Source organism: Macaca nemestrina, chromosome 19 (assembly GCF_043159975.1).
Source record: "Macaca nemestrina isolate mMacNem1 chromosome 19, mMacNem.hap1, whole genome shotgun sequence".
In the NCBI taxonomy this organism is placed as follows: Eukaryota; Metazoa; Chordata; class Mammalia; order Primates; family Cercopithecidae; genus Macaca; species Macaca nemestrina.
In genome coordinates, this window is record NC_092143.1 from 7,129,082 (window position 1) to 7,145,340 (window position 16,259).

Here is a 16,259-nt window from a genome sequence, read left to right on the forward strand (position 1 = left end):
GTCAGTCAAGAAGATCGTATTTATAGACATGCAAATATTCTGAAAAGTAATTCAATTGTAATTCAATATTAACTTATTAATTCCCATTCTAGAGATTTTAGAAGGTGGAAAAAAGAAAAATGCATTGGACTGTGAAACATTCTATATGAAAATGGAATGTGTGGTTAGTGTGGCATTAGAATAACTCAGGCGTTGGGCTTCGGGGCATAAAATCCATTTCCTCTCACACCAGTCTCTGAAACTTAAATGATTCATTATTTCCAGTTGCAAATGCCATCAGAAAAACATTGTTTTTCTTTCTAACACCACCAATAATGTAGTTTACCATTGTGAATAAACTGCCTTAAGCTTTCCCCAAATAAAATAAATACAAATGCTCCTCAACTTACGATAATGTTATGTTCCAGTAAAACCACCAAAAGTTGAAAATACCATCGGTCAAAATACATTTAATACACCCAACCCACCAAACATCACAGCTTATCTCAGCCCGACCTTAAACATGCTCAGAACACTTACATTAGCTTACAGTTGGGCAAAATCATCTACCACAAAACCTATTTCATAACAATGTGTTGACTATGTCATGTAATTTATTGAAAACTCTACTGAAAGTGAAAAACTGAAAAGTTGTATGGGTATTTGAAGTATGATTTCTACTGAATGTGTATCACTTTCACATTATCGTAAAGTTGAAAAATTGTAAGTCAGATCATTATAAATCAGCGACTGTCTGTACTGACAATTTAGATTAGTTTTGCTGTTTTACTATCTCGAGTAGTATGTTGCCTTCCAAATCTCAATAATCATTCCTAGAATACCCTTGGCTTACAGGACTGTAATTGTTCCCCAAAGGAAAACCACTAGTTGTTATGAAACCACGAGAATTTTTTAGATTATTATTTTAAATCATTTTCTCAGATGCCTTATTTTCTCCTCTCAATATTAACCTGAAATAAAAAGAAATGCCACCATGTTAAATCCCTTCTTCTGCCTGGATTTTAATTTTATTTTATTTACTGGGCAGATTCATTTTATAAAGCTGCATTCAAACAAAATAATTTGTAAGTAATCAAGTTTGATTAAAATCTGTATTGTGATTATGCTGAAACAACCAAAAACCAATACAAATTATAAGACCTTAACTGTTATTAGTCTGCTTTAGATTGTTTTGAATCTCTTCAGATGTCACTTTATTGTCATTCTTCCCCATGTGGGGAAGCTCATTGATTGCTTCCCCATGTGGGGAAGCTCATTGATTCTAGCTCATTGATTGCTTTTGGTCAATTGACGTAAGTGTTTCAGTTTTGTTAATTGGCTGACCTTGTTTTGAACATTTGTTAGTAATATCTTAAAAGTATCAAAATGTATTGGCCTGGTTACCACAATTCAGGAAACGCTATTTTATATCTTCACTTTAACACATAACACACAAAATGTTTTTCTCCATTCAAGAGTTTTATTGTACTTAACTCAGGTATCATCCTAATTTTTAAAAATTATGTTGATTGAGATTGGAATTTGAATAACCTTGGAAGTAACTGAGCAGTCAGTACATTGCACTTATTGCAAAATGTAAAATAGCTGGTGACATAGTGAGAATTCAAACAATATCCCATTTCATTTTCATACCATCTCTCTTAAAAATGTATTTTCTTCCTATATTGTTTTGAGATTTCTTCAACTCAGGAGTTGCTTTATAACTAAACATATTTAAAATATTATAGCTTTAAATGAAGTCCAAAATATCTTCAAGCTAGGTTGTGAATTCTCAAATAGAAAGTCCTAATATCCTCCCACTGAAATGCGTTTAAGTATGTTAATGTTTGCGAAATATTGATCAGTCTCTTGTGTTCTTTTTCCCTGTCTGGGCCTGGGTTTCAAATTGCCAGTGAACCACATTCAGGGACAAACTTTGTTAAACTCATTGTCATAGAATAAACCACTCATGTATCAGCACTACTACAGATACTCCCAGTAACTGAAATTATTGAATAAGTGAAGCTGAGTAACTTGCAAGAATTGAGAAGAGAAACAGAAAAATCCTCTGTTAAAGGATTTATGGGATGCTATTAAGTGAATACATGTTTGCATTATAGTAATTCCAGAGGAAATACAGAGGGATAAGAGCACAGAAAATATATTTCATAAAATAATAGCTGAAAATTTCACAAGTCTTGGGACAGATGTGAACATCCAGATTCAGAAAGCCTGAAAGAACTTCAATTAGATTCAACCCAAAAAGAAACTCTTCAAGGCACATTTTAATCAAACTGTCAAAGACAGAGAATTCTAAAAGCTGCAAGGGAAAAAGTCAAGTCACAGAAAAGGGAATCCCCATCAAATGATTAGAAGATTTCTTAGCAGAAACCTGGCAAGCCTGAAGAGAATGGTATGATACATTCACCGTATTCAAAGAACTGCCCCAAAACAAAAAACTATCACCAATACTAGATCTAGCAAAGTTATCCTTTAGAAATGAAGGAGAAATAAAGAACTACCTGGACAAGCAGAATCTGAGGGAATTCATCATCACTAGACCGGTCATACAGAAAGTGCTTAAGAGAATGCTACAACTAAAAAAATAAATAAACAAATAAATAAATACTAAAATAAAAACATGTGCAAGTATAAAACTCACCAGTAGAGCTGACTTTATAAATCAAACTTGGAATACTCCAGTGATGTTTGGTGCTATGTAAATCTTAAATTTCTGCAGTATGAAGGTTGAAAGTCGATATGGTCAAAAATAACAACAGCTAATTTTAGCAGCTAATGAAAACAAAATAGAGATACGTGCAAACTAAGGCAACAAAAATATAAATTATGAGGGTAGAGAAAAAGTCTAGAATATTCTTATTGAGTAATGTTATTATCAGTTTAAAAAACAAGTCTATTATATATCCAAGATTCTTTATATTAGCCTCATGGTAACCACAAAGAAACAAATTACTGCAGACGTACAAACAAAAAAGAAAAATGAAACAAAACTTAGCATCACAGAGAACCACCATTCCATAGCGGCAAACAGGAAGAGTGGAAGAGAGGGACAAAGATCTACAAAACGCACACACCAACTGGGTAGGCTCAAATCTAAAACAACAATATGAAATGGTGGTAGAAATGTGGAGATTTAGAAATTCATCCATTGCTTGAGTGAAAGTGCAATGCTACAGTCACCCTGAAAGAGTGCAGCAGTTTCTTATAACGGTGAAGAGAGTCTTACCATACTATTTAGCAGTTGTACTTCGGGGTATATACCCAATTGATTGAAATCTTTTTTCACACAAAAACTTGCAGGTGAAATATTTTAGCAGCTTTATTCTTAATCACCAAAGACTGAAAGCAATCAACATGTTCTTTTAGGTAAATGGATTTTTTAAAAACCTGGTACGTTCATACAATGAAATATTATTTCAGCAATAAAAAGAAATTAGCCATTAAGTCATAAAAAGACATGGAGGAAGCTTAAGTGCTCATTGCTCAGTTAAATAAATCAATCTGAAAAGTTTACATAATGTAGGTTCCAAATATGTCTCATTCTAGAAAAGACAAAACTATAGACACTATAGAAAGATGGTTTCTAAGAGGGAGGGGATGAAGGATAACTATGTGAAGCAGAGGGAATTTTCAGAGCAGGATAATTATTCTCTATGATACCGTAATTGTAGATATATAATATTTTGCATTGTCAAAACTTGTAGACTTTCACAGCACAAAGAATGAACCATCATGTATTCAATTAAAAAGAAAAACCATTTAGGAGGTCAGAGGCTTTCAGGAAGGAATGTAGATTCTAACAGGGTGATCAAACTGTTACAAATTTATGAAATGATATCCCCAAAGAAGGTGGAGGGAAATATGCTGACCTAAGTCATTTTAGAAATGCATGTATAAAAATGAAGGAACTGTTCAAAAGCACTGTATTCTCCTTTCAAAAGTAATATCCACCAAGGATCTGGGTTAATAATTCTGATACTGCTATACATGTATCTAAAATTAAGCAATTAATTAAATAGGTAGTGAGTGGCGGGAGCTGGATTTCTCACAGTTGGAGTGAGAATTTACTGATTAGCAATATGAGGAGACTAGAATGATCCAGGTGGTAAGGTATTATGGTTGAAGACATTGCTGTGAACTCAAGTTAGGCCTAACATAGCTTCAGATGGTTAAATAGAAAAACTTATAAATACGTGTAATTTCTGGGTTATCGTAATTGCATGTTCCCTTATTATGTCAGTTAAGAGGGCCTAGAAACTATAAATTCCTAAGAATAACAAGTACTCCCAGCAGATCTTAGTTTCCTTCCCTTTTTTAATATAAGGAACCAGAGCTCATGAAATAAATGACTGATTCTAGAGCTTGGGTAGGAAATATAAAAGATGAGCCTGGAGCACCTTTTAGTGCCAGAAAGTAACAAACTGAAACAAACAAACAATAAAACTCCAAACTCCCACAAAACTGAAACAATTTGAGAAACACAAAAAACAACACTATACTGTTATCTGTACCCAAAGCATAAAATAACTATCCGTGAGCTATAGTGAAATAAATAAATAAATTGTAAATTAATGCCAGGAGAAAAGATGAGCCTCCCTTAGAATTAATTCATGTATACATTCCATCTTCAAGGAGTAGAAACTTGTAAAGAGCAACAAAAAAGTGCAACTGGACAATAGTGTTTGTCAGGTTTCTCCCTAAAATCCATAACCTCAGCCTAATTGTATGAAAAAAAAAAATTAAACAAACTCCATTTGTCAAATATTCTGAAAACACTGACCAGTCCTCCACAAAACTGCCAAGGACATTGAAAACAAGGACAATCTGTGAAATTGTCACAGCCAAGAGGAGCTTAAGGAGACAAAATGACCATAAGTATATGGGAAACTAGATGAGATAATGAAACAGCAAAAGAACATTAGATAAAAACCAAGGACATGTGACTATGCTATAGACTTTTGTTAGAAACTAATACATTGATTGTGAGTCAACAGATATTACCAATATACCACATGAATGTAAGCTGTTAATAATAGGAAAATTGAATGTGGGATATATGAGAAATCTCTGTTGTATCTCAAGTTTTCAGTAAATCAAAAATATTTTTAAAATAAAATAGGCTTTAAAAATAAAGTCTATTTAAACAAAAATAAAAAATAAAATACAATGGCACCCTTTAAATCAGAATAGAACATGATGAAATAATACATTTTAAGCTAAATTATTGGCACTATTCTAAGAAGCTAGGTAACAGCAGTGAATAAAATGAGCAAAAATCCACCTCCCAATGACCTTAAATTTTTAGGGGGGCGGTTGAAAATAAACAAAACATTTAAAACATATAGGACATTTAAAGGTTATACTTTTTAAATAAAGTAAAATAAAGGACAAAAGAGGATAAGTTGTTCTAGGGAATGGGGTTGGGGTTGAATGTTTGAATAGGCAAGTAAAACAACTTTATTCTTTAGACATCATGATCATTAGTTGCACTTAGTGAGCTTGGGTATACGGAAATATTTATCTGTAATGTCTAGGACAAAACTGAGAAGCATTCTAGAAATGGAGGTAAATAAGATAGATAAAAGGATGAGAGCACGGTAGAAGCTGATGTCACAGCATGTCCAGGGCAACACAAATAGGTATTGGTAATGCAGAAAACAGAACAAGTTGAGGTGGGGAGTTAACAGTTAAAATGTTAGAGAAAACGTTTCATTTTCTAACTATACACTTTGAATATGAAACTTGAAGGGGCTAAAATAAACTCAGTGATAAATTTATTAAAACTTATATAAGATTAAATAAAATTGATAACATCTCTGACCTTACACCATGAAAAAGAAAGTTTCAAGCCTCAAAAATGGAATACAAAGGTTAAATTCAATCTCAGAATAACAAAAATCTGAACAATCTCAGATTTCTCGATCTCAAAATATAAAGATTCTAAAAATGAAGTTTCTATTTCAAGAATAATGAATCTAGCTAAAGTCAAATTATTGAAAATAATTTTCACATATGAAAATATTTAAGCTTTGTAACCAACTAGAAGATTATTACTCAAATTCAGATCAGTAAATGATAAATCAAATTTAATAAATAAAGAATGAGATGTTAAAGCAAGAAAAATATTGATAATAACAATTAAAGTTAAGTAAATATCAGATAAGTATACAGTGGAAAGGTGACAACAAATTAAATGTAAATAACTAAAACCTTTGTAAGAATATACATAGGTAAAACATATAATAAAGCTATGGTGTTTATTATTAAATTCCACAGTAGTAGAAACTAAAAATACTGAATTGAAAACATAGAAAGATCTCTATATAATTTAGAGGGTTCTCATTTCATTTATTCATCTACAAAGTTTATGTTACAGAATAATAAACCTATACACTAATGACTAACTTAAATAGAAATTAACAAAGCCACTCCTACAACAGCATCAAAAAGAATAAGATAATGAAGAACAAATTTATTTTATTTTATTTTATTTTATTTTATTTTATTTTATTTTATTTTATTTTTTTGAGACGGAGTCTCGCTCTATCGCCCAGGCTGGAGTGCAGTGGTGCGATCTCGGCTCACTGCAAGCTCTGCCTCCCGGGTTCACGCCATTCTCCTGCTTCAGCCTCCCGAGTAGCTGGGACTACAGGCGCCGCCACCTCGCCCGGCTAATTTTTTTTTTGTATTTTTAGTAGAGACGGGGTTTCATTGTGTTAGCCAGGATGGTCTTGATCTCCTGACCTTGTGATCCGCCCGTCTCGGCCTCCCAAAGTGCTGGGATTACAGGCTTGAGCCACCGCGCCCGGCCATTGAAGAATAAATTTAATCAAGGAAGCAAAAGATCTGTATACTGAAAATGATAAAACATTGATGAAACTAATTGAAGACAAATAATGGAAAGACATCTCACATTTAATCACATGGATTAAAATAACCACTATTGTTAAAATGTCCATACTATTCAGAGCAATCTACAGATTCAATGCTGTCTCTATCCAATTACAATGGCATTTTTTGCATAAATATAATAGAAAAAAATCTTAAGATTTGTATAGAACCACCAAAGTCCCTGAATAACCAAAGCAATGCTGAAAAAAACCAAAGCTGGAGCATCACACATCCTGATTATAAATTACATCACAAAGCTGTAGTAATCAAAACAATGTGTTACTGCCATAAAAACTGACACATAGACACATAGAATGAAATAGAGCCCAGAAATCAACTTACACATTTAGCATCAATTGATCTCTCATGAATGCACCAGGAGTGCATAATTGGGAAAGGATAGTGTCGTCCATAAATGATGTGAAAACCAGAATACATGTGCAAACTAATGAAATTGGACCCTTTCATCATATGCAAAAATCCTGAAAATGGTTAAAAACTTGAAAGATAAGACTGGAAACTGTAAAAATTCTAGAATAAAATATAAGAGGAAAGCTCCTTGATACTAGTCTTGGTAATAAATTTTTGCATATGACACTAAAAGCACAGGCAACAAAAACAAAAATAACCAAGTGGAACTGTAACAGTCTAAAAAAGTTTTCCACATAGCAAAGGAAGCAATCAACAAAATGAAAACATAACACTGTGGAATGGGAGAAACTACTTGATATTTGTAAACTATGTATCTGATGGGGGCTAACTTCCAAAATATATAAGAAACTCCTGCAACTTAATAGCAAAACAAACAACAACAACAAAAACTAAAACTAAAAATTGAACAAAGGACCCGAATAGGCATATTTCCAAAGAAGATGTGCAGATAACCAACAAGTATATGAAAAGATGATGCAATGCAAATGAAAACCATAATGAGGCATCACTTCAAACCTGTAAGGATGGCTATTATAAAAAAGCCAAACTATAACACGCACTGAATGATCTAGCTGTCTGTATATACATCCAGAGGAAATAAAATCAGTATGTCAAAGAAATAGCTGCAGTCATGTATATTACAGGGTTATTCACACAAACCAAGATATAGAATCAACCTGTGTCTGTTGACAGACGAATGGATAAAGTAAATGTGACACACACACACACACACACACACACAAACTACATATACATAGATTGTATATATGCATGTGTGTGCATATATACAAACAAGGAAACATTCAGGATTAAAATGAAAAATTATGTCCTTTGTGACCACATGGGTAAGTCTGAAAGACTTATTCTAAATGAAATAAATGAGAAACAGAAAGACAAATATTGCATGACTGCACTTATATTTAGAGTATTGAAAAGTCAAACTGAGAAACAGAATAGAAATGGTGATTGCCAGGAATGGGGGGTGGGGACAGGGATGGGGAGATGTTGGTCAAACGGCATAAACTTGCAGTAATAAGATGAAAAAGTTCTAAAGACTTAATGTACAGCATGGTGACAGAGCTTATTTTCACTCAACATTTAAATTATCCATTTTCTCATGTTCTACATTTTTGTTTATTAAGCCCATAATAATATTTTTTCTTTCTCTTTTGTTGTTAAAGAGAAGTGGTGGCAGGAATTCGTATTATAAAGTATATAATTGACCTATTTGGTCTCCTGGGGCTGGTGTTATAAGGATGATAACAAACGGAGAGGCCCCTTGTAAGTGGCACTCCCATGATGGGAGTTTGTCTCTTGAAAAATGGCAAGTCTACCACTAGGTAGACCCTTCTCCTGTTCCTACAAATAAACAAAGTTGGCCGTAAAACACTACCTCCAGCCCTGATACCTCTCCTAAGTCCAATTCAGCTTCATATTTAAATATCTACCATGCTGGTCACATTGGCTCAGGCTGCAATCTCAGTCACTCTGGAGACAGAGGTAGGAGAATTGCTCAAACCCCGGAAATTAGAGACCACCACCCTGGGAAACATAAGGAAACCCCATATCTAAAATATAATGAATACATAAATAGAAAAGTAAATTTTCTACTAGGCTATTCCATGCCAAACGTGTTCCAACACAAGTTTATAACGTTCACCAATTTCGTGATATCCCCTTCTTTATTCCTGTATTTCTGTTTAGAGGCGCCACTCTTACTGGGGATTCTGGTTCAAAGTGGATGATTGTTGATACATTCTTTGGCCTTACACAAACACTTCATTATCATTTTTCTTTATTTTCTGATCACAATGATTTTTGCATTTCTCATTGCATTTCTTAAGAATGTAGTTCAAACAACTAATTCCTGAGAGAAGTAGTGGTTAATGTCAATCTCCATTAGTGGTTAATGTCATAAACTTTTTCACTCCCTCATAACTTTTTAACCTGGCTTTCCCCTCAATCCCAAGCTTTATATTGCTATGTGACTGTATAAATGTCTTATCAACCAAGAATCATATCTTTTTATATGAAAAAGATGCCTTGCAGGGTAGAAAAGATGGAAGAAGAACAGAAAGACAGTGTATTGAAATAATTAAATTGAAGTTTATTATTTTTAGTTATATTAAGTTGAAGTTTATTATTGTTACAATTATTATGAAAAGCTATGGGCATCACAGATACTGAAATTAATGTCATGTATTCCCATCAGCTTCTCAGAATTCTCTCATCACAAGGTAGAATGACAGGATGCAACATTTATTTGGCTAAATTAATTTTCTAGATATTTTAAAATCAAAGCTGAATGTTGTCACTTCTCAAATTGATAACTTCAATGTAAAATTGGAGTTTACAGATACAAATACAAGTAAGTTGCCCCAAACCATAAAACAAACCTCAAACATTTAACTCTTCAAATATTTATCCCGATTTCAGTGTTTAATGACACTCCTGCAATGTATCAGCTACTGCAAATCAACACTCTGTCACACAATGTATACAGTTTTAAGACAAATAGCTAAAAATGATGCATGGATAAATACAAAACTACCATAAATAGCTCATTGTTATAGCAAACTCTTAATGAAAGAGAAAAGTAGAATGATGGTTACCGAAGTCTGGGAAGGGCAGTAGTGATGAGAGTGGAGGAGGGGTTGTTTAATGGGTTCAAAAATACAGTTAGATAGAAGCAGTAAGATCTGGTGTTCAGTAACAGAAGAGAGTGACTATTCTTAATCATAATTTGCTACATATTTCAAAGTAACTAAAAGAGTGGAATTGGAATGTTCCTAATAGAAAGAAATGATAAATGCTTGGAGGTGATGAATGTCTCCATTATCCTGATTTGATCACTACACATTGTATGCTTGGATCAAAATATCACATGTACCCCATAGATATGTACACCTGTTATGTATTCACACTAATTAAAAATTTTAAAAATCAGTAAAAGAAGAACCTCGGGAAAAAAGACAGAAGAGTACAATATTCAATTTTAAAAGCACAATAATTAAACTTCGTAAATGAAGTAATTCCATGGAAAACAACAAGTTAATATCTCAGTTTTGAACTCTTCCTATTCTATTCGATTTGAATGCATTACATCTGAGGTCAATAACAGGAGGAATTATACTCAAATACCTACAAAATAGAGGAACTTGACAAATACTGGCCTATAATTTCTAAACTGTCACTTAGAACAACGCTGAAGAAACTCTGAAGAAAATAAAATATGATCTGCATGTGTATTTTGAATTTTTAAAATTTCTTTATAACTAGTAAAAATCTTGGATTCAATTTAAAATATATATTTAATTCAATATATAAATTATCACTCAAAAGGTAATTAATGTGATATATTAATAAAGAAATCTTTTATATTATGTTTTCACATTGTTTTAAAAATTTGTCAGCCTGAGAAACATAGTGAGAACTCATCTCTACACAAACATTTTAAAAATCAGCTGGACATGGTTGTGCTTACCTGTAATACCAGCTACTCAGGAGGCTGAGGTAAGGGAATCTATTGAGCCCAGGAGTTTAATGTGACTGTGAGCTATGATCACACCATTGCAGCCTGGGAGACAGAGTGAGATTCTGTTGCTAATAAAAATTTGAAAATAAAAGTAAAATACTCATTGAACACTTTAATATTTATCATTCACTTAAAATACTTGACCTGTATGTAAATTTTATAAATTCATAGCCAAAATGTGTTTATTCATATACCCATTTTGCTGCAAACATAATTAAAATTTCCCAATGACTCAAAGTGACAGTTTTTTCTTTAAATTTAAATTTAAGTAAAATAAAATGAAAATATAAGGTCTTCAGTTTCCCTAGCCACAGTTCAAGTGGTCCATGGTCACTACTATTGGACGGCATAAGTTTAGGCTATTAAAAAGGTTCATGATACATTCTGATACAAACACTCAAATAATGTTATCTGCAACAAATATTTATTTTAAAATAATGTGGTAGGTTGTTAAGAAATGACATTAGTCACAGATTTTGATTGTTACTTAATCTGCTTTGATATATTTGATTGTGAATACTTAAAGATTTTTAAATGCTGATATTTAGTTCTCTTCAGAAGCTACTTAGTATTAAACAATTTGCAAAATCTAAATTCCCAACATTGAATTTCCTAATATAGGACTGTATATTCTTAAAATTTTATTCACATTTTAAGTGAATATACTGTATACACATGTTACTATTGGGTAAAAGTTCATTTAAGTGACATTTTATTCAACAGGAATCCTACGAAGCAAAGAATCTTTACTGAGTTTATACAAAACAATAAAAATTATAGATTATGTGAACAGCTCTGTTTTGAGACACAGAGGCAATGTATTGGCATTAAAGTAGAAGTTCTATCTTATTAATTGAGGATAACTTTGTATCATAGCTGTCTTTTATTCTTAATTTCATATTATTCTTAGTTTCATGTTAATTTTGAAAAATATAGCTTCAAAGATACATTTGGACCTAGCACTTTGAGAGGCTGAGGTGATTGGATTGCTTGAGGCCAGGAGTTCGAGATAAGTCTGGGCAGCATAGCAAAACCCCATCTCTACTAAAAACACAAAAATTAGCCAGACATGGTGGCATGCTCCTGTAATCCCAGCTACTCGGGAAGCTGAGGTGGGAGGATTGATTGAGCATAGGGAGGTGGAGGTTGCAGTGAGCTGAGATCACACCACAGCTTCAGCCTGGGAGACTGAATGACACCCGGTCTCAAAAAAGAAGATAGAAAAAAGACGAAAGACAGAAAGAAGACATTTGGAAATTTTGTAAAGAGTAGAAGTGTATCCTAAAATATTGTTTCTAGAAATATTAGACTGTTACATTAGAGCAAAACAAAGCAAAACTACTTGCTTAAAAATTATAAGAAATGCTGGATAAATACTTTAATTTTTAATTGTGTGAATATATGACTAAGCTCATTTTAAAAAGGGTAACTATTTAGGGACCAAAACAAAGATGAAGCTGAAAGTCCTTTAAGTGCTTGATACGGTTTGGATTTGTGTCCCCACCCAAACCTCATGTTGCATTTTAATCCCTAGCGTTGGAGGAAGGGTCTGGTGGGAGGCGATTGGATTATGGGGGCTGACTTCCCACTTGCTGTTCTTAAGATAGTGAATGAGAGCTCAAGAGATCCAGTTGTTTAAAAGTGTGTGGCACCTTCCCTGTCGCCCTCATTCCCCCATCTCCAGCCATGTAAGACGTGCCTCCCTCCACTTCACCTTGTAAGTTTCCTTAGGTCTCTCCAGCTATGCTGCTTGTATAGCCTGCAGAACTGTGACTCAATTTAACCTCTTATCTTTATAAATTACCCAGTCTCAGGTAATTCTTTTTTATTTATTTATTTATTTATTTTTTTGTTATACTTTAAGTTCTAGGTAATTCCTTATAGTAATGTGAGAATGGACTAACACAGTACTGTACTGAAAACTGTGGCTGCTGTGTAGGTCTTTAGCAGGCTTGGTTACAGTCTTGGTGTTTTGCAACTGGGCCACACATTCGTTGAAATTCCCTTCAAAATGTGAGGCCTCCCTTTCCATGAGATAGCTTATTACCCTGTTTAACTTCTTATCACTCACCATAATCTCAAATCATCTATATTATCTGTTTATTTGAGGCAGAAATTTTGTCCTATTTATTACTATATCCCATTACAGAGAAATGCATTCTGAAATGAATTAATGTAGCCATGTGCTTATAAACACGTATTTTATGCCTATGCATATATAACAAAATATTGATGTTTAATCTTACAGTTAAATACATACCTTTAAATAAACTATGTACTTTAATGTGTTATATATAACATATATAAACTGTAGATGTTATATATAATATATAATATACATTATATATCATGTATATACTATATACTGTAGTACATATTACAGATGTTATATATAATATATAATGTATATATACTATATACATAATATATTATATATACTATACATATTATATATTATATATACATATATGTTTATATAATATATAATATATTTGTATGTACTATATATTATGTATATTTAACATAAAATATATATTTATATATTATATTTAATATATAATATTATATATTTGTATATTATATATAATATATAATACATATTATATATTATACATGTATGTTATACATATATGTTATACATATATTATATATATAAACTGTCAATCATATTACAGATAATGCTGCATCTTGATACTACTGGTGTTAATTTAAAGAAAGAATGCAAAATACTATTACTATAAAGATTAGAGTTCATTAAGAAAATTAAAAATAAATATGAATAGCATGAAACATGCCTTTCCCTGTGTTTATATATTATTTGGCCTACCAAATCGCATATGATTAAAATAATACAACGATTTAAATAATACCTTGACATATTTTATCAAGGCAGTTAAGCATCTGGGAAATACAACTAAATAGATTTGACTCGATGCATTGTCTGTAGACGCTATAGGACAAGGCAATAATTATACCTTATAATTTCACTTTTCTTTCAAATTCATACTGTTATTATGCCAAGTCCTTTTATACTTTCTATATAATGAGTTTGCTGTGACAAGCCTCCTCCTGAAACTTAGGCTGTAATGCATTTACTGGCTGCAACATGAAACTTATTTCACTTTCGCAGCACTTTTTCTTATTAAAGTGCACATTTGTCTGTGGATCCCGCCGGGTGCCACGATTTATGAATATGATTCTGACAGATGACTGTATTGTATTTATATTTGAAAGTGAATTAGCAGTTAGAATAATTATAATGTTAGCATAACTGCAGCTTAGGTCTAGTTAATAAAATTTCACTTTGAAAATAACTGTTTGAGCTTCACCTCAAAGTGTCTATCTCGGCAAGGAGTCTTTAGCAAATCATAGCATACATTACTTCGTTAATTTGTTGTCACTCTCAGAATGCTTTCCAAACCTGCCAAATTTTTCCCGGTACAAGATTTTACTAAAGGACTTGTCGCTACCGTGCTGGTCGCTACAGGCAAGGCAAAGACATCCCCACAGTATGGAATGTGGGACCTCCATGTTGCACACCTCTATGGCATCATTTTGAAAGCATGCTCTTCCCCTTCAATAAAGAAAAGCATAGAGATACCTTTAGGAATGGCAACGCAGGAGCTCTGGAGTAGAATCTTTCTAGAACTACAAAATGATGACGTGATGACTGTAACATAAAGACTATTTATATTGCAGATAAAGCCTCCAAAGTTAAAAGAAAAAAGTGCTTGGGCAATTCTCCTCTATTTATTATAAGATAATGCTAGGTTAGTGAGAGACAACAGAGAAGTCAGCATATGTTAACAAAGAAAATTGGAAGCAAGCAAAGAACGTCACTTTTAAAATAACTCCACATTTTATGAAAAAAGACTGTATTTAAAACAATTTTTTAATCAATGATATACTAGAAATTGAATTATTAGTAAAACTCAGTTTTTTTCTTTCTTCCTAATACTTAAAAACCTACTTATTCACCTAATTTAGTACCCTTAATATTTTTCCAGTAATATTATTGGAAAGAAAACACTAGATAATATGGCTTCATGAGAGATAATAGTTTTAAAAATTCTCATCAAAAGAATTACAAAGCCAGGTGGACAGTAAGTAGCAACAGTTTTAAACTGCTCTGTAGAATATATCCGTAAAAACAAACTGGTCCTTTGAATGTAAAAGCTTGTGGTATAAGGGATAATAAATACAATATAAATTAAAATGAATAAATTTAAATACACAAGCTTAAATCAGAAGTATAACTAACTAATTAACCCTCAAATTCATTTTCTGAATATATGTATGCCTGATATTTGGAGAACTTTTTTCCAATATGATAAAGCTGTCATAAAATCCCTACTTTAAAAAATTGTATATAAATTATCGTGGAACGAGTGCAATTTTGTTACATATGTGGTGGTCACCTCAGGAGTTTAGGGTATTCCTCACCTGACTAACGTACATTGTATTCAGTAAGTAATTTCTCAGCATCTACCTCCTCTCACTTCTGCCCTTCCAAGTCTCCAGGGTCCATCATCACACTCTCTACATCCAGGTGTACACCGTTTTTAACACCCTCTTATGAGTGAGAACATGTGATATTTGTATTTCTGTAACTTTCATGGTTACTTTTCAGTCTCTTCTTCTATTGTCTCCTTCTAAGAAGTATATGCTCTGCCACTAGATGGTGATATGAAGTTAAAGCAGCTTTATTGTCCCTGTAAAGACAAAAACTCTAAAAAAGTATATAGCCAACAAAGCTAGTTTTAAATGAAAAACTGCATTAATTTAACTTGCATTAATCTCTCCAAATCTTAACTAATAATTAAGACAAATTCAAATTGTATGTTCATTGTGTGTTTATTTGTGACTTAGAATGGATTTCTTATATAAATTATATTTTGGAACATTAATTAGTTTGCATGTCTATAAAAAGTATATATATAGTATAGTTTAATTATCCATATCAACATACTGATATTAAGTGTACATATTGCTACAAAAGATGGTTCTTCAACAGGAACCCGTTGTAATTACAAAAAGAAATAGATCAAGTTTCAACTAGAACAGCAGAGCTGCCCCACAGACAGGTTCTGATCAAAATCACTTCTTGACAGCCTCTACTCTTTTCTAAGCACAAATGCAGTCCAGGAGCGATGTTAACAATGTCCTTAGTTCTCTTCATGTCCACCCTAGGGGACTAGAACACAGTGTCAGGAAATAAAAATGAGTCGTAGAAAATATATAGCTATATAATTAAAGTGTTTAAATTAAAAATATTCCATTTGTGCTAATATTATTTAAGACACCTGCTAGACTATAAACATGTTTTTCAGAAAAGAAAAAAAAATTAATATTATTAACTTATAAATAATTCCCACAAATAGACAAAGAAAAAGAAAACCAA

General features: G+C 32.4%; 1 long non-coding RNA gene across 3 annotated transcripts in view; it reads left to right on the top strand.

Moving 5' to 3' along the window:
* Positions 1-16,259, top strand: part of LOC105489344 (uncharacterized) — a 163,584-nt gene that overhangs the window by 108,398 nt on the left and 38,927 nt on the right. The window lies entirely within an intron of this gene.